The sequence below is a fragment of the Cricetulus griseus genome, chromosome 2 (assembly GCF_003668045.3).
Source record: "Cricetulus griseus strain 17A/GY chromosome 2, alternate assembly CriGri-PICRH-1.0, whole genome shotgun sequence".
In the NCBI taxonomy this organism is placed as follows: domain Eukaryota; kingdom Metazoa; phylum Chordata; class Mammalia; order Rodentia; family Cricetidae; genus Cricetulus; species Cricetulus griseus.
The window spans coordinates 415,111,616-415,132,148 of NC_048595.1; the positions used below are offsets into that span (position 1 = coordinate 415,111,616).

Here is a 20,533-nt window from a genome sequence, read left to right on the forward strand (position 1 = left end):
AGGCAGGTGGGTCTCTGTGAGTTTGAGGCCAGCCTGGTCTACAGAGTGAATTCCAGGACAGTCAAGGCTACATTGAGAAACTTTGTCACAAAAACAATAAAAACCAAAAAAAAAAAAAATCAAAACAAAAAATGCATAATGGTTGTGTTGAAGGAATGTCAAATGACAGGTGTGGTGATCTATTATTTATGATTTATTAAAGCTTGCCTGAGAATTCAGAAAGCAAAGTCTGCCACAAGCCATAGAAGCCAGGCACACACCTTTAATCCTGGGACTCAGGATTAAGAGGTAGACAGATCCCTGTTAGCTCAAGGACACACTGAGTTACAGGAAATTGATCCAGTCCTAAAGAGAAACAGAATTCACACAAAGATGATCTCAGCACTTGGGATCACATGCCTTTAATCCCAGGGCTCATCAGAGGTACTTAAGACAGGAACAGGGTCTCAGAGCTGGCATTCATTCTCCAGCCACTTTGAGGAGAGGCAGCAGTCTGGGGCTTGGTGAGAACTCATGGAGACAGGAACAGCCCTTTTAGCCTGAGCTAGTGGCCCGCTGCTTTGCTTTTTTGATCTCCAACTTAAAGCTTGAACTCCAATATTAGTCTCTGGGTCTTTTATTTTATGTGCTATAGACAGATAGATTATATTTGCTTTATGGCTTTTCTGGAATGCTCAGCCTAAGTGTTCTGCAGCAGCATGTGAAGGAAGGGAAGTTCTGCATAATACTTCTTTATATGACTTGAATTTAGAGCCAGACAGAAGGCATTAGATTCTGTCATGTTAAAAACTAGCTTGGGGCAGACCTTCTGGATCCTCACTAACTGGTGCGTAAGAGAGGGGATCAGGGGTGGAGTTGGGTGTGTGTTTGTGGAGCGATTTGGAAGTGGATCTGGTTGAAATCCTTGTTTTTAAAGGAGAGACAGCTTTCACAGTAATGGGTTTAGCTTCCATTCACACTGCATCTATGTCAATATAGGATGAACTTGGTGGGTAAACGTCATAGCAGGAAAGGATTGTCAGAAAATACCTCCAAATCAGATAGCTGCTGACTTCCTAGAGGACCAGCCAGTTTGCTCTGGGTTCCTGATGGCACTCAGAGATTCAGAAAGCAGGATATGAGCTGAGTTCCATAAATTGGGGGTACTATAGTCTTCTGGGGACTTAGCATAGAAGTACTTGCTTGAGACTGGGTCTAGCATAACTCAATACATGACTGTGGGGAACCATGGATAGCAATCACAGTTGGCACTCAAAACTGATGGGGGATGTCCTTCTGTATATATGTTTTTCTTATTGGTTGATGAATAAAGCACTGGCCAATGAGGCAGGAAGATAGGCAGGACTAGGAGACTAGAATTCTGGGAAAGGTAGGCAGGACAGCCAGCCAGAGATTGGTCACCATGTAGATCGCCAAAGGAGTAACAGGTCCGGACCTGTCTCCGATAAGATAAGACCACGTGGAAATACTCAGGTTAATAGAAATGGGTTAATAATTAAGACAGTGCTAGCCAATAAGAAGCCCTAGCCTTTGGCAAACAGTTTTATAACTAATATAGTGTCTCTGTGTGCTTATTTGGGGATGAAATGGCAGCAGGAGTTGGTGGGACAAGAAAACCACCACAACACAAAAGAGCAATGATACCTGCAGGGGTTCCTGTCTTTGTTAAGACCTAGACCAAATGTCTGCTACTCTCTTTGTAATTGCTCCTGAAGCTTAACCCTTGGCTGCTGCTCCCCTGTAACCAGGGGAGCTCTGTGTACAGCCTTGTCTTGTCTCTAGATTAATCTCATTGTGGGCAACAAGAGAGTCTTCATTTCTGCTTACACAAACCTATAGGGCGTAAGAGAGAATTTCTATTTTACTAAATAATTTGCCCAACATTTCAAAGGTAGATTTGAAGCACACTGAGATAAGCTTAGGTAGGAGTAGACCAAGGTTGTTGCTTAATGAACGTTGAACACGTGGAAACGCAGCATGTTTGCTCTGTAAGCACAGTTGCCCTGCTCTACCCTCAGAAATGTCCATTGTCTGCAGTGCATCACACACACTCAACTCAAACTAGTCTTGATCAATCCGATGTTTGACAACTTTCCCAACACTATTACTTTTGTTCAGTATTGAACTATTTCTGTCTAACTTGGCTGCCTAGCTTTCGAACTGTATTAAATTAGATGTCTGTTTTGCCCAGTGAAACTGAGAGAATTATTTTATAATCATGCTCTCTGGAAACAAAATAGTCATTGGAAAATTAATAAAAACATATGTGGTAGTAACAGAATTGTAAGTAAAGAATTGGAAAATATGTGGCAAACTTTTTATCTACTAGTCTATATAGTATTTTACTTGTGGAAAATTTTGATAATAAATTAGATCAAGGCTAGTTTTTCTGTTTGAAGAAATAACAGGAACCTAACTGTAAACCATACAACCAAATGTATTGTCTAGTTTCTTTTACATAATATATGATACATATATATTTCATATATATGGAATGTAAAATGATCATTATTTGCCTTGGATGGATTTGCAATGAAAAGAAATTTGTTAGTCTTGTTATTAAATGCTGTACATTTATAAGCTAGATCAAGCCTGAATTCTAAATTTTATCAAGAGTGAATATAGCAGGCATAAAGGTACAATGGATAAAGTTAGCTTTCCATGTCTATATTCTATTACTTGGATGTTTCCTGGCCATTGATTTCCAAGTCTGTGCTTAGTTCCTTGAGAACTACTGGTCACTGATCTTCCCATAGAATCTAGAAAGTAGCAGAGAACCATTTTTTCATTTGTCAAGGAGTTTATAATATTCCCAGAGCTGAAGGAAGGAGGCTGGCCAACTGATTCTTCCACATCTGGTTGGGTGAAGTACCTGGGATTATGCATGTGAAGCTTTGAAGAGAGTTGTGAAGGGAAAGGGGACCACTTATCCTTGTTTGGAAAGCTAGGGCCCCGGTTTGCCCTCTTGGCTCTGTTCTAGCAGCTTGGCAGGAAGCTGAGCCATTCCTGAATTAGGTACTGTTTAGTAGCCATGACTGGTCTCTGCTCCAGCCCAAGGTGAACTCCCCACCCTTGGACACTGTCTTGAGTTGTCTTATAATGATGTAGTTTGTTGTTGTTTCACTCTCAGTTTTTGTGCAGCATTATTATCACCCCGATACATAGTGAGCTCCTTCCCCTCTGCAGAGGCGGTGAAGAGTTTGGTTAGAGCTTGGTCTCTGTAGTGACTGGGGATTGTCTCCCTCAGTACTCCATGCCTCAGTTTCCTTATAAAATGAGTCTGCATATTAAATGTTAGGCTACATAAAAATCTTAGTGAGCTTGGCATGGGTTAGCTACTACACCATATAGTAAGTAAAGTGCTATAGTCTACTTTTTATGACCCTCTCATGGCACGTTAGCTATGGTGCGAGACTGAGACAGTTCTACTACCTTTCTGCTGTCTTCCTTTCTTTAACCTTCACCCCATTTCTTTCAGTAAACAGTTGTTAGGTGAACAAGACCCATGCTGGTTAACATGGAGAAGCATATTAAACTTGGGCAACTGAGTTGCCTGTGTCTCCTGATTGTCCTTCCTTTGTTCCTCTAAATCTCCCCAGGTTCTGTTCTGTGCCTGGAAAACTGATCTAAATGGGCTGTGTCACCTGCCGGTCCTCTGTCAATTGACTCTGGAAGCCCCAGCAGGACATGGAAGAGGGAGAAGACAGAATGATGGGGCCCTTTCTCCATTGGTGCCTGCTTTGACCCGACATCTGGGGAAGCTCGTGCCCTTTCTTGACTGTGGCTCTGGTCTAGTTCATTTCCCCCTTTTGTTGTCATTTGGATCTGATCACTATTTTTCCTTGTCAAGCTGAAATAAAAATAAGGAATTCCAGCTATTTCTTTTCACCGAGGGTCTCAGAATCTGCCGGTTCCCTTTATTAGAAATTCTTTTATTTAAGTTTCTTTGGGCGAGTCACCAAAGATAAATTCCATTTGGCGATGATCACTTAGCTGGTATATCACACTTATTGGGACATACCTTTTATGCCTCTGAACTCTCTGTAGCTTTAAGGAGTTGGTCAGACTCTATGTCTCTCGGGTACCCTGCCAGCTGGCTATTACTAGCATTTGGAAAGACCTTGTGAAGCCATAGAGGTTTTTAGTTATAAACATGACAAATTTCTACTAAGAACAAGGGCAGAGAAGTTAGTTTTGGGAGGGAAAACAGACTACAGAGATTCTAGGTGATAACTCTTGAATGATATGTAAGCGAATCGACCTAAGACCCAGGGATGGATGGATGATGCTTGACTTTGCTCTCTTTGAGCAAATATGCAGAGGCAGAGGGGCAGAAGGATGTGTTCTATAGGCAGAGGAAGGCAATTCCCTGGAGAGTCTTGTCATCATTCATGTCAGGTCTGCATGCTGGGCTTTTGTTTGGTCCTGTAACTTAAATGTTGTAAACTCTAGAAACAGAAATCTGAAGTTAGAGTTGAGTTTGAAGATGGCTTACCAAAAGGTCCATTTCTTCCATTCTCCTTTCCCTTCTCTTTTTGTTAAGAGACTGAAGATTGGATTAAGGAGCGTTCATCATGCATATGAACAGAGATTCTAAGTCCCCAATGTCTTAGAAACAACTGTGTTGAACGTCTCAGTTCTTTCAGTGATTTATTCCATCACAGTTTTGGAGTCTAAAATGTTCAAGCTCAGGCAGCCATAGTAAGGGCCTCATACTATTTTATAATACAGTAGATGGCATTATATGGAAAGAGAATGTGCTGGAGCAGGCATTACGGAAGATACCAAATATCCCACATGTTCTCAGTTTGCCCTTGTGGTGATGAACCAATCCTAAAAGATGGGCATTGACTCCTTCAGGACAGAGGTGCCTCTGGTGACCTGTTCACTTTCTTCTTAGAGTTTCCATTGCCTTTCAGTACTGTTAAACTGAGGATCCAAACACCAGCACATAAAACCTTGGAACAAATCACATCTCAGGTAATCATCCATATAATCCCAGACATAAATTATAATATCCAGGAGTTTACATGTTGCCAATGGGTCTGTAACTGGTATTGTTGAAGTATCTTGAAAACATTTTCTTTCCATTATGCTCGTTTTTATTTTTCTTTAACAATTTCTTGCATTAATACATTAAGTTTGGCAATTTTCATACCCTACCCTGTCAGATTCTTTTTATCCACTTCTTTCTCCTGATGGAACCCCTCTTCTTAGTAAGCTCCCTCCTACTTTTTCTTCTTGTTCTTGTTTTTTTTTTCTTGTTCTTGTTCTTGTTCTTGTTCTTGTTCTTGTTCTTGTTTTTTTCTCCTCCTCCTCCTCCTCCTCCTCCTCCTCCTCCTCCTCCTCCTCCTCTCTTCTTATTCTCCCCCTTCTTCCCTCTACTTTTTAACTCACCGTGTTTAAGTTTGGTTGCTTGGATGAGCATGAGATATGGATTATTTGTGGTAACACAGACAACTTATCAGTGGCTATTCCTTCAAAGAAATGATCCCCCTTAGTATCCATTAATTACCCATAGTCTCGCCATAGGCCTCTGAAAGTTCTTCTCTCCTGTAATGAAATGGTAGTGTGCAGGTAATCACAGCGCAGTGAGGTCATGAATCTATTAGTTGTCATGTTCGGGAAACACTATTTCATAGCACTCCTTCCCAACCTTGGGCTTTTGCACCCTCTTTTGTCAGGATGTCCCTTGAGACTTTGGGGTGGTGTTGATCTATAAGTCCTGTTTGGAGCAGAACACTCCACAGTCATTTGCTATCCTTACTCTGACTAGCTGAGAGTCTCCATTGGTATGCTCATTATTTTTCCCACTGAAATAGCTTGGACACAGAATAGTGACAGAGTGACTAGCACAGAGAAGGTTTTAGTGAACTTCTGTAGGGGAAGAAACCAGCCTGATTGAATATGAAATGGGGGCTCTTATAGCATTGAATGGGTTTAAGATAAGCATAAGAAGCAAACCTGAAAGGAAGGTAGGACATTTACATCAGAGGTCCAATCTGCAATCAGCCTTCCAACATGACATGTCCATTTAGTCAACAGTTTAGGAAGGAAGAATGTGTTATTCTGGAGGACAACCTACAGTTGTATCTACCTAATGTTTCCCAAAGTTGGGCCCAGAGAAGAATATTCAGTCATTTTAATTAGAAGATGACCACTTGAATGTGTTTTGCATTTTGATGTTAAGCCACTTCCAGTTGCTGCCGGGTGATAAGGCCTGCATGCTGAGCCTATTTCTGTAGCAGAGCATGCCTTATGAAATACCCGTTTTGGTGTCATAGTTGATTCACAGGAGAAATTAGAAAGGAAACAGGAGATTGTGGAATCCACAGTCCTAGCTATTATTAGCTAGCTGCATCTTGTACAAGCCAGTTGACATATAACTTTTCATTTGAGGGACACATTTGTGCTTTTAAAGTATTTTCATAAGCATTGCTAAAATGCAATTGTCAAAGAAATTCCTTTAAATATAAAAACTGACCAAAGGAGTACATAGGCCTAGACTGACATGACTTACAGATGAGATAGAAGGCTGTTTGATTTAGGAAACATATTTGACCCTTTAGCTTATGTGATATTTCTACTAACTCAACCTGTTTTCAGCTTCACTGTGTTATGATACTATCTCTGTGATATATTTCACAAGGAACACAAATGTTAATATAATTATTGTATGCATATTTTGAAATGAGAGTTTTATCTGACTCAGGCTGTATTTAGAGTTCCTTCTTGTAGAAAATTAATCTTGGCCATCATTTGATGTAGTAGATGTTCTTTTCTCCTTATTCCCCCCAAACCTCAGATATTTGCTCTCTGGAAAGAACTGAATATAAAAGTCCCACAACAAACAAGACCAGAGACCACACAATTGGAACAGTCAGAATAGGCTTGCATGAGGTTTGCTAATCGAGAGAGGAAAAGAACACAATTCATTTCTGAATTGGTTATCAAATTCTTCTTGTAAGTGACATGACTGAAACTACCAATTGGCTTTGCAAACTGCTGAGTCCATATTTCTACATCTGTGAAAGCCCAGCAAACGGGGCCTTCTCAGCAAAAAGGGAGGGTTTCACCAGCAAGAACTGTCAGGGCGTGCTGCGCCTCATGACCAGCCATTTCTCAAGAGTCCTCTTTCTGTTTCACCTATTGAATTATGATGTGGTTGACAAACAGCTCAACTCATTGCTCAGATTTGCTTCATGCTGTTTCTTAGCAAATTCGGTCAGCATGGTATTTTTTTTAAAGGCACAGATATTATCAGTGTGGGATCATTTAACACGAGCGTTTGAAGGGACAAGAAATAACTTAGTTGAAAGCCTTCTACCCAAGGTTCCATGTGCTGGATCTTATATCATAAAGTCATCCAAGAATTTCGGCTTCATCTTGGACGAAATATTTCTCAGGGAATTCTTTCCAGTTGCTTTTATATTGCAGCTTAAAATCTTACATTGTCTTCTCTTAACGGCTCTTTCCTCTCTTTCAAGCTCTTCTTCCTCTCCGTTCTCTTCTCCCCTCCCTCTTTCCCTCTTCCTCTGGGGCAGACAGGACTTTTCCTGTCTCCTCCTTCTCTTCTGCCCTCTCTCTCTGTCTCTGTGTTTATTTACCTCTTTTCTCTTTTCCTCTCCCTCCCTCCATTCCTTTCTAATAAAATTTCTCACTTAAAAAAATCTTACATTGTCCATATAACACTTGAATCAGAAGGCCTTATAACAAAATTATATTTGAAAACTGTAAAGAAAATATTCCGTTTTTAAGTGGGAAGATGTTAGCCATTTTTAGCAGTGTAAAATAAGCAAAGCCTTTGTCTACCTTTCCAGTCAGAAAAGATATCTTCTGGAGGCCTATTAATAATTGAACAATGTGGGTAAAGTCAACTTCAGAGCACTCCTGCATCTTGAGGTCTTTTCTGTATTCAGAGGAGTATGGTGTATTTATTATTTGTATAGATGCCAAAAAGCATTAGGAAAAATATGTTTTATTATGGGTGTTTTCTTTCCTTCTAGACATTATGTCTATTTCAAAAACAAACTTCAGAGCACAGCTGTAGCTGCATGAATAAACATGTTGTCTAGCTGAGAGGGAGCCATTCAGGCTGCTGAATATACAGCCAACTTAGACAATAGTATTCAGAACAGGAGAATGGCACTTTGCCATTTAATGAATTATAGATGCAGAGGCACATTTAAAGAAAAGACACGTGGCCTTTGTTTGTTCCATTCATCATAAATATGCCAAAGGACTGCAGATGGAAAATGTAGAGAAATGCAACCCATTGATCTGTGCATACACTTGTGTTTGATAACTCCATCATATGAGTTGATGATTTTATTTAAACATCTACTTATGATCAGATATACTTAATGCTGTTTTTCTGGGCTGTGGTTGAGTAAATGGGAATTTGGTCATTTCTACTTATTGCTGCCATCTTTCCTGGATTATGGTCGAGTGCATTAGAGAGGCACAATAATCATTACAGGCTGCACAAGGTCTATTGCATCCTTTGTGTCTCTGTCTTAGCCTCATATTACCTGCTACAGAACTATTGCAGAAATTGCTTCATCATGCTTAACAAGAGCATGGTGCATAAATATTCTTGATAGCATCTCTCCCTGAAGCTGGCGCAGAACCTCGTCATTTGTCTACATAAAGCTCTCAAGTAATGAGAAGGTTTGGAGCTGGAAATGATGGAAACAAAACAAGACACGGAATCTTACAAGGAGGAAGAGAAGAACCAAGACTGGGCTAATGAGAAGTGTGGGGGTCTCTGTGCCTTGATCTTTACTGGCAGCAGAGAGTCTCAGGAGGCAAGAAGACAGTTTTAGTACAACACAACTCAGTAGGCAATGTTGTTTCAAACTTCCGGTTCTGATCCTGAGTTGTTTATTTAGGCGTGTTTAAACACAGTGCAGTCTGATGAAAACTATTCTTGTGATAATTGACTCAGTCCCACATGTACAACGAAGTATGCCTTTAGGAACAAAGTAAGCTAAATACAGATAAGACGCAACTACATTGAAACTCTTTATAAAGTGCACATAACACCTTCCATAAAGATAGGTTCTCTAGTTGCCCGAGAAAAACATGTTTGCAAGAATGGGTCTGGAGGAAGGTCCACTGTTGGAAAGTCTTTGGCCTCACAGATTGTGCAAAAGTTACCAGGCTAGAACACACATCTACTCTAGCCTTCTGAGTGGAAAATAGGTTTTGTATTCCCTTCTTTGAGGGAACAAGGCTGTGTGCCTAACACTGCAGGTTCCCGTTGTGCATGTCTGTGAGCACAGAGACTTCCGTGCCGACTCCTAAAGTTTGAACCAAGAACTGGCTACTGAGTCATGTGCTAGGAATTCTTGTCTCCTACAGCTTATCTTTCTGCTGTCCAAGGTTGCAGGATTCCTTCAGAGAAGAGAGTGAGCAAGGGAACTCTCAAGCAGAGTTCCATTACTAAATACTTAAAATCCCATAGGACTGTGTATTCCAAGTTCCAAGCTCAAGGGTGAATTGCTCTGATTCCAGGATCATAAATAACTGAGGTACAGACTATACTAAACATATGCTATCCAGCATTTCTCAGCAATGAATGGTCTACAGGGACCTGTGGGAAGTACCTATCTGGAACTTGCAGGAGCCCCATTCAACACCGTGGCCACCATTTTGAAAAGGAAGTAGCTTGATTCTAGTTAGTTATTTAGATGGTGAAATATGTTTCCCCATTTTATAACCATTTTACTAGTATTAATAATCACTTTTAGGTGGTACATATAGCCTTCTTGCTGCAGAAAGCTACAACTATTGTAACTTGGAGTCTGACTTCAAATACTAGTCTAGGAAAATAGAAGGAAGAAGAGGAAAGGCACACGATCAATTCTGTTGATTGGATCATGTGCTGAGACTCTCTGGGGCAGCTTCTATTAGGAAAGCCACATCAGTTTTGGTTGTGGATCAATGGAAGAGTTCTGGTAAATCTCTGGATGAATCCCCTGCAGATTCATCATTTTCTCATGCTCTTGGTAGGCTGGAAGGACTTCCTCAGATTGAAAACAGAGGGCTAGCTTCCTGGTTGGTAACATTAAGCTTAGATTCAGTTATGATGCTTTTACATCTCCTAATGATTCTTTTGATAAGGAAACCATTAGTGAGGGGAGGTGGGTGACTCAAAAAGGCTGCCCTCTCCAAGGACCTTCAGGTGAGATGATGGTGGTAGGATCACTGCCACATCAGGGAAGAGTGTGCACAGAGTGTGTCATTAATTTATGATTCTAGAACGATCATGTCAAGATTGTGTAATCAACTACTGTGATTCTAAAACGATCATTATGGTTCTTCTCAAAATAATACTTGTATCCGTGGCGGGGCAGGAGCGGTGTCTGGTCCTCAGGGAGTGGATGGTAGGGAAAGCTTCCTCCAAGGCCGCCGAAGTTAGTTTCAGGACCTCATTGCCCGGGTTTGAGAGGTTCAGACATGGCCAAGTCCAAGAACCACACCACACACAACCAGTCCAGGAAATGGCACAGAAATGGCATCAAGAAACCCCAATCACAAAGATACGAATCTCTTAAGGAGGTTGACCCCAAGTTCCAGAGGAACATGCGCTTTGCCAAGAAACACAACAAGAAAGGCCTGAAGAAGATGCAGGCAAACAATGCGAAGGCCGTGAGCGCACGCGCAGAGGCCATCAAGGACCTTGTGAAGCCCAAGGTGGTGAAGCCCTAGATGCCGAAGGGCCCCAGCCACAAACTCAGCCGCCTTGCTTTCATCGCTCACCCCAAGCTTGGGAAGCGGTTTAGAAGCTACCTGGCCAAGGGTCGCAGGCTCTGCCAACCAAAGCCCAAGGTTCAAACCAAGGCAGAGGCCTCGGCTCCAGCTAAGGCCCCGGCTTCGGCTCCAGCTCAGGCTCCCAAAGGTGCCCAGGCCCCTGTGAAGGCCCCATAGAAAAGGTTTCTTCCACTGTGAAGACCGATGGACTGGTGTGACACACCTACACACTATCTGCAGGTGATCATGCCCTGTGCTGTTTTTACAAATAAACTTGAGGCAAGACATGTTTAAAAAAAATAATACTTGTATAAATTTGGCAAGTGATTCCCCCAAAATTGGTGTGTGTGTGTGTGTGTGTGTGTGTGTGTGTGTGTGTGTGTGTGTGTAAGAAAAACCTTTCAGTCAGTTGCTATTGGTGAAGACTCAATGCACTTTGGTCACAGGGTCTTCACTGGATCTGATCTGAAAGCCTCTTCCTCAAGGACTAGGTGTTCACAGTACTATCAGGTGCCATGCAAGCTTCCAAGGGAGGAAAACAACCAATGGTCCTACCCAGCTGTGATGCCTATGATCCACAACAATGAGCCTATGATCCACAACAATGAGCCTATGATCCACAACAATGACCATCATGGCAAGATGTTTCTACATGTATGATAGTGACATTCATAATCTAATGGTAACCAACAGCTGTCTAATTGGGCATAAGGCCCATTCAACAGCAGGGAAATTATTCCTGGTACTGCAAATCTACCAACTTTCCAGTGAGATCATTGATCTTAAAGGAGAACCTTATGTTTGGGGGACCAGGAGCACTTCAGAGGCAAGAGAGTTTAGTATGAAGAGAGTAACCAAGCATGTACAACCGTATCTCCAGGTAATGTATCTATATGCTTCTCACTTAGAAAACTGTGGATCTGAGGCTTTTCTTTGTCTAATTGCTTCCTTTGAAAAGTAGAGACAAGAATTTCTTGTTAGTTAGTGTCATCCCAGCCTTTTGTGTTCTGCTAAGAGTAGGTAGTTAAAAAAGGGGGGTGGGTGAATTTTGTGCTTTCATTATCTATTCTTTGTGATTAGCATATCCTGTAACCAACAAAGCCCCCTGGCAAGTACAGCTAGGATTTGAAACAGTGAAGAAGCCTTCCCATCAGTCATCAGGAATGATACTGAGATCAACTCTGGCACCACAGCTGTGCCTATGAAATGGTATACCTTCCCTGGATTCTTGATTTACACCCTAATTTCTAAAATGTATTTATTATTTAATAGAAAATGAAAGAAGCAGCTTTGGAGGTGGGTGGGGAGTTAGTACCTTGAAACAGCAACTGCCAGTGACCAGAAATGTGAAATCATGTCACTCTCTGACAAGCAGAGATGTGGAAGCCATTGTCTGAAGTGTGTTTCAAGGGTGACAGAGAACTTCCTCTGAGCAGGTGGGATGCTTTCTCTGTATTTATCCCAAGTAACCATCAGGAGGTGATTATTTAGCTGATTCTCACTGCAATACCTCCTCTTCCAAATTATCAACAGTGAGAGGTTTAAGAATATTTTTAGCAACATGAAGTGAGGTGTGAAAAATAATGAGGGCCCTGGGCTACTGAAGTGCTGTTTTCAATTTTTGGCTAACACCCGAGCCTGTCTGGTTATAGCCAGATGCCCAGAGCCAACCTCTCACTTAGAAACACGGCATCCCAGATTTCACAGTGGTCCCAGGGCTTCGGAACTGTTAATGCCTTCACAGTTATTGTAAAGCCACACGTAGCAGCTGCCTGCCTTTCAGGGTTAGCTCCCTGATGAAAAGGATTACATTCCTTCAAGCTAGATCTTTGGAGTCATAAGAGGGAAAGCAGCTGGGAAAAGCAGTTATTAAAGGCCCACTGTTGGTTTACACCCTACTGATTCCAGTGGTTTTCTGTCTCTCTAAATTCAAGCTAGCATAATAAAATGGAGGGGGAATTGTTCCAGTGTTTCATAACATATGCCGGTCCTTTATTCAGCCAGTCAGCATTACTGAGAAAGGCTGCTTGTATGTGATGCCTTGTTCCAGGGGCTTCAAGGACATGTAACTTGCACAGACTAATATTTAATGAGCAATCCCTGGATTCCCGCATGATGTAAAGCAGATTCCAAGCAGAATTGTTCAGTTCTGATGTCTGATGGGAATGCTTTATCCATGCTTGAAAGCCTAGCTCTATTTTGCAGATGATTTTGTTGGTTACCACACATGTGATTCCGACACTTCAGAGTAAGTATGAGTCTGAGACAGGTTATATATTTAGCAGCAGTCTTCATTTCAGTAACCAACTTCAGATTTTAATTTCTGACTGCGAGCTTTATTCTGCTAGGCTAGTGGAAAGAAACCTTAATCTCAGTCCTTTCGGGGCTTCCCCAGGTCTCCAGGATTGTGTCATACTTCTGGGTCTTGTGCAATATTAAGACACTGGGGTCAGGGGCTGCCATGTCCTCCCATACCTGTCCACTTGTGTATTTCTGTCTTCTTCATCCTTCAAAAGTAGGGACTCTTATCCCCTGCCACCATGCTTGACTTGGGGCCGGCTGATTTTAGGAGAGGTATCTCTGGTCTCATTTTCCCGTGTGTGTCCTTAGCCAACCCCTGTCCAGCTCTGAGGTCCTCTGAGGTACTAGAGAAGTGTAGGTGCTTTCTGTTTCTCAACTCATCTCTCTCTATTCCTGAACCCTGGGGGAAGCTGTCTAGAAGTGGAGGAAGTCTTTCTCATTTCAGGCCTTCCAGAGAGCTTCCCTAATCTCGAGGACTTTGGTAGACACAAGGCAAAAAGACTAAGGGAACAGCTGTGTGTTTTCTTTGAAATTGTGAGGACACTGGGAAGTGGTAGAGAGAAATGGAAAGGGTGGTTGTAGGAAGATAAAACTAAGAGATTATATCAAAATGTCATCTGCCTCCACCCCCAAAACCATATGGATGGCTCATCAAAATGCCTGCAAGGGATGGGAGCAAAAGGGTCAGTAGAAAAGGACAACCAGCTCCTGTGGGATGGAGAGGGTCCCTGGTGTGTCTGGACAAGGCTATGGGTTCTCATTAAAATCAGTTAGCATGCCAGTGACTAGCACTTAGGAATGAATGATTAGGGTGGAACAGCTCCCATCAGTGAGAACTGATGAATGGCTTGTGGAAGACTTGAAATACAGTGCAAGTGTGTGCGTGTGTGTGTGTGTGTGTGTGTGTGTGTGTGTGTGTGTGTGTGTGTGTGTGTGTGTAAGCAGAAGGAAAGTCAAAGCTTTCTTTGAAGTAATCCTGTTCTTTCCAAATTTTAGCCAAGTCATGTAGTCCATGGTAAGAATGGATGTTATCTCTGTCTTTGGGGGTCCCATTTTCAGTACATTCTAGAACATTCCTATATACTACAGACATATTTAAAAATTTGGTTATCTTTAAAAGGACAGACTGAAAAAGAACATCATTAGTGCCAATGCAACAGTACTTCAGTGGGTTCAAAGGCCAAACTCTTTGTTAGTATAACGCTTCCCTATATCCAGAAACTGAAGATGTCATCTAAGGACTTTGATGACATTAAATGAATCATCATTATGTTCCCAGACTCAGAAGCCTAGGCCAGCTGCAGGACCAGATGGCCCCAGTGGTCCCATGAGTCCTATCCTGTTACTGGTGTGAGAGAACCAGAAACACAGGGGAAGATGGAGAGAGAGAGAGAGAGAGAGAGAGAGAGAGAGAGAGAGAGAGAGAGAGAGAATGGTTATAGCCAGTAGCTCTTGCAACCCCAGCTGTTGATCTGCTTCCAGATATGAGCAGTACTGTGGTCTGCCTGCCAGAGCAATACCATGTGTTCTAGCCAGAGGGAACAGCCAAGGATCTGATGGCTGGCCTCAACACGTGTGTCTTGTCTCAGGAGTGTCCAGAAGACAAGTGAAGTTCAGTGTAACTGTTTTCTTCACTATGGTTTGGAGGGAAGCATTTTGTGAGTTTGTTATGACTTTACTCCCAGTGGCACAGGCCAGAAGTGTTGCTGTCACTTGTAGTAGGTCAGAGATGCAGAATCTCAGGCCCTAATTCAAACCCAGTGATTCAGACTGTGCATTTTAAAATAAGATTCCAAGGTGCTTTGCATACCTTTTCAGACCGAAAGCAAATAATGTCAGCTCATAGTGTGGGGTAGATAGGCTTGGTTAGATAACTTGCAGTGGCCAGCACTGCCTGGTGCCAAGAACCTTCTAGACCTGTCTGTATGTCCCTTGGAAACAGTTCCTCCTTAGGTCTTCTTGCCTTTCTGGTCTTTAAAATGAGAAGGCTGGGATCTGACTTTGCCTCTGGGTTGTGGTAAGGGTCAAATGAGATACTGCACCAGGAAAATGATCTATAAAAGTTACATGCTTTCCAAATATGGAGTGATAAAAATTCTAGTTACTCACATCTACTTAAAATGTATTTGGGCTTTTTTGTCTTGTGAAATGAGTCACCGAGCCATTCTGAAGCAATCGCGAAGAAGAGGTACGTGACAGGCAAGAGATACATGAGTGTGTCCAGAGACCAGCTTTGAATTTTGGTTGTAAAAATTAGCTCATAGACGCACTATGAAGGGAGCTAGCAGTGATGATTAAGCTGAGTTACTTATTACCATAGTAACAACAGCTCAACTGCATCAGAACCCCATGGACTCACACAGACTGCGCAGAGCTCCTCACACTCTAGGCATATCCATGGTTGAGGACCATGGGTAAAACACTAAACAAGAGCTGGTAGCTCTGTGCAACTGAATGTTTCTTGCCACCATGGTCTAAATCCAGGACAAGGAACTTCTTTTGCTTTTGTCCCCCATGTTTTAAGAATTTCCCAGAGTAGTTCATTTTGGAATTTGAACTTGGCAAACTTGAGAGGAGCCATTGATACCATTTTATGGCACCATGAGCTCAAAGCATGAAGAAATTTTAGTTCAAGTGGTATGGGACAGTACTGTTACAGCGTGTTGAGCTGTGTAGACAAACGGATCTAGTAAAAGAGGGATGTGGGAATCTATGGTGAACACTGGGATTCAGTGAAACTTTTAGAAAAGCCCACAGATATTGAATATGATAGAGGTGAAGACTACAATTCAGGACATCTTGGGGGCTTGAGGATTCTTCAGGAAACAATCTGAATAGGCAGGCACATTCTCTGGAGTCAGGTAAACTTAAGGTTCTGGGTGATTGAGGACATAGATAGGTCATGGACATGAGCAGGGCACCAAACTTAACTGGATCACAGCTGTCTTCTGCTAGTCCATTCCTGAGTGATATGGTCAAAGGTCTCCATTCTTGGAGGGGAAGCAAGTTTCTTATGATGAGAATGGTCTAACAAGAAGGAACCAGAGTATAACTCATATAGGTGACATGTTATCTAAATTACTTTACTAGAGCTGAAGGAATGGCTTGGTGGTTTAGAGCATGTGCTTTTCTTATAGAAGACCCAGATACAGTTCCCAGAAACCTCAGTCTGGCGACTCACAGCCATAACTCCAGCTGCAAGGTATCTAACACCCTCTTCTGACCTCCAATGGCACCTGAACGCACACAAGCATATTCCCAAACACAGACAGACTCATAATTTTAAAACAATAATAAAGAATATAAAACATCTGATGCCATGAAGCATGAGACCTGGATACATGAACTGTGTGATGTGCCATCCCCTTGTCAAGTGTACATGGAGTCTTAACTCATTCCTTCCCCTCCATCCTGACCATCATGACTTAACTTTCTAAATGCTCAGCTGACACTTTCTTTGTCACCTAGAGAAGCTCATCCTTTTGGCAGAGGTTCCTATCTCCTCTCATCACTTGGCCTTGCTCGACAAATGCCAGTTACCCCATATTGTCCTTTTCAGAACTGATCCTGGCTTAAGGCACAGAATATACTGGATGTCGCCTGTCCAGAAAGATTTGGTCTGTGCTCTCTCACTTATGAGCTATTTACTCAGGCTTCCCAATGTATCTTTTCTCCTGGAAATCTCTCTCATCTGTTATGATAAGCTAATAGGGTTTGAGAAACTTCCTTTAGTGGAACATATTTATTATAAAAGCGAAAAGTCAGCTGAAGTTTGAGCTTCCCTGTAATTTGTGTTTGCACAAATTTACTTTACTTTCATTTACTTTATCACCCTTTTCCAACTCTTTTGCTTCCACTTTTTCTATCACTTGCCATAGTTCTAAAAGAGGTCAGGAAACAAGGTATCATTTCCACAAACCAGAGTGTAGGACACTGGTTATTCTCTTCCTGATGTGGTCTAAGGCAAAGAGCAGCCTTGGTAGGGTGGTGGCGGGGAGATACACATCCCCTTTGGAAGGTTTCCAGGATCTTAATTAGGTTGAAAGATGGTTTTTCAGCCTAGAAGGTGGTAACTAGATTTGATCTCCAAGCAATGGCAATTAGCTGACTTCTCTTTAATGTTTTAAAAACAGGATATTGATACTCAGGTGTGTTGCTTTTGTGGTATCACTGAGTGTCCTCCCTAACCCGGTGCTGGCATGAGCTATAAACTCACATCAAGCAATAGTTAAGTCTTCTTCCTGCTTCTGATCAGGTTTCCTATACTATGTCATCCGTATGATGAACTGAAAATTCATGTAGCCTTGGCAATGGACTTCAGGTACAGACTTTGTTGATCATTAAACAAATCCCTGAGAAAATTTTATCCCGATCCACAAATGGTTCTGTCTTTCTTACATAGCTTCTCTTGATTTCTTGAAATATTCAGTTCCTCATCTCTCTCTCACTTCCCATCACAAAGTGCTGACTTAGCTTCAAAATTTCTTTTGGTAATCTTTTTTTACCCTACATGGCGTCTATAGAGTTTTTTTTTCTTCTTGTTACTTTTTTTTTAAGCATTTATGGGGTTTTGCATGTCAGTGTCAATGAGCCCCAACCATAGGTCTTTAATCTTCGTGGTGGGGCTCTTTAAGACTGCCAGCAGAGAATTTTGTGGTTTGTAAAATTCCAGTTGGTAAGAGAGCATCCTCTCCTCCACTCCATTTTATTATGGGCCTTTCCTTGCCTCAGTCTTCTACGCTTGTGAGTGTAAGACTTGGGGCGGGGGGGGGGGATGAAAAGTGTCTTAGTGTTGCCAAGTCCTGTGGCCCCTGCTTTCTAGAAAAACCACAGAGCTGTAGTACCATTCTCATGAACCTCTCTCCCTTTGCAAAATCCTCGCCCTGACATAAAAGTCTCTGAGTCTGTGTGTTACCTTTTAACTTTTCTCTATTTCACTTGTAAATGTCAAGATTTAGGTTTTGAGTTTCATGGTAAAGGAGGTTATCATCTTTGGCTCTCATGCATCTGCCTTCTTCCCCCATACAAAGAACAGGTTCAACAAGGAGGCCTTGTTACTTCTTCTGTTACTGTACTGTCATCTCCACCAGCATTGAGCACTTGTCCAGGATGGATGCATTGGAGGCTGTGTGGGGTGTACAACTCTGCCTTTTGTTGGCCTACATCCAGAAGTCAACTGATGAAAGAGCATGGTGGTTAATGTTATCTGTTAACTTGACTGGTCCCCAAGATGCCCAGATCCTCGTTATCGATACCATTTGCTTTCCTCATTTTCAGGCCTTTGACTCTAAACTAGAACTATACCATGGCTCTCCTGGGGCTCTGTTAGTTAAGTGCTTGTCATGCAAGCCTGAGAACCGGAGCTAAGATTCCCCAGGGTATGGCAGCTGCCGTTAATCTTGGCACAAGGGAGGCAGAGACAGGGCTTACTTGGAGCAAGCTGTCTAGTTAGACTGACTGAAACAGCCAGCTCCAAGTTTAACGAGTGACTCTGCCTTAATATAGAAGATGGAGAGTGACTGAAGAACCTTGGGCTACCTGCAAAAGCACATGCACACATATGTACACCCACACATATGCACATGCATACATACCACATGCACATGCTTGTACACCCACACATGTGCACATGTATACGTACCACATGTACATGCATGTGCACCCACACATGTGAACATACATATGTACCACATGCACATGTATGTACACCCACACATGTGAACATACATATGTACCACATGCACATGTATGTGCATCCACACATGTGAACATACATATGTACCACATGCACATGTATGTACACCCACACATGTGAACATGCATATGTACCACATGCACATGTATGTACACCCACACATGTGGACAAACATATGTACCCCATGCACATGCTCCCACACAATACTCTCTTAGAAAATAACTAAAATCCTCATCCTGTACATTAGATTCCGTTGTACATTCATTATTGTACTTTAGACTTCTGTTTTAACCTTACACATCTGCAGCTTTGAATGCTATAGTGCGTGTGGAGGTAATGGGGAGATGGGTGGACAGGGCCTTTAAGAACCCGAAGAAACATCGTCATCTGATGACATATTTTGTCCTTTCCTCTTGTAAGTCCTGGATTCCTAACTTTCTGGTTGGATTAAATGCTTTGGGCAGCAGGGAGGACGGAAGCAGGGCAGCAGGGCTCACAGGGCCCCGTTTACAGGTTTAGAGACTTGTCAGATTAATTCTAATCTACTGAATGAAAAAGTTTTCTGGGTGTGGGTGTGTAGACCTATAATCCCAGAAACTTGAATGGCAGAGGCAGGAAGATTTCTTGAGTCCAGGGAGGTTGAAGTCAGCCTGGATAATATAGTGAGACTTCAACTCAAAATATATTTGTGTGCACATGCACTTGTACATACACACATGTGTGTGTGCATGTGTATGTAGGTATGTACATGGAAGTGATTGCTTTGGCATGCTTAAGACTGTTAAGCTTCAGACTTCATTTCCCCATTAACCACCTCTTTTCTTCTTCCCTTGGCTCATATGCTAGGCAATTGTCATGGTTTTTAGGGGATGGGAGAGGCGAGGAAATTTCTCTCAATGGCCCTCAACAGATCTTCCCTCATCTAATTAAGTTAGAACTGGATCCTGTGCCATTTGCCGAACAACTACTGACAAAGAAACCATGGCTGTCATGACTTGCTAGACAATGGATTGGCAAACTATCACCAAATTGGCATTATGGGTCTGGTTTTGAGTGGCCAAGAAGTCAAAATGTTTTTACATTCTTAGCACACTATAGAAATAAAACAATAAGAAATCACAAAGAAAACAAAGGCCTCTGTTGCTGTAAACCTTGGAATATTTACCACTCCATAGACTCAGAGGCCAAGCACAATGAGGGCCAGTCTGTCAAACACTAGCTCTTTAGACACAAGTTTTAAAACCCCAGGTTTCCAGAGTGGGGAGTATTTTCTTTTTGAATATTCCATTTTATCTGCCAACTGATTTTTCAAGTTATAGCTGGCTCTTTTTTTTTTCCTCTGGAGGTCTGAATAGAGCATTTTCAGGAGATAGACACACACACTGTCAGGCCTAGATAAAGACAGATGTGTAAATACGACAACACGTGAAAAGACAGAGACACCACACTCCCTGAAAGTAACAACATCCAAGAGATAAACTCTAATGTGCTCTCAGGTGGTTCAAAGGGGATGAGAAGCACAGTCCTATACACAGTTTGGGTTAAATACAGGTTGCATTTAACTGACAATACTTCTAATTTAACATGCATTCTTCCTTTACCAGTGCCTGAGTATCCCATTGAGTGCCCTGGGCAGCTATCTATACCCAGAAGCAATGCTAACTCCCAAACTCCCTTTCACTGTGCTGGTCTTTGAGCATTGTTTATGAGTCTGAAAGGGTTTGTGTTGGGGACCAGAACTCATAAGCAAGAAGAGCTGATACCAGAAACATCTATTTTTTT

At 42.1% G+C, this 20,533-nt stretch overlaps 1 pseudogene; it reads left to right on the forward strand.

Annotated features, from left to right (window-relative positions):
- Positions 1 to 10,432: 10,432 nt before the first annotated feature.
- Positions 10,433 to 10,932, forward strand: LOC100766075 (annotated as a pseudogene).
- Positions 10,933 to 20,533: the final 9,601 nt, after the last annotated feature.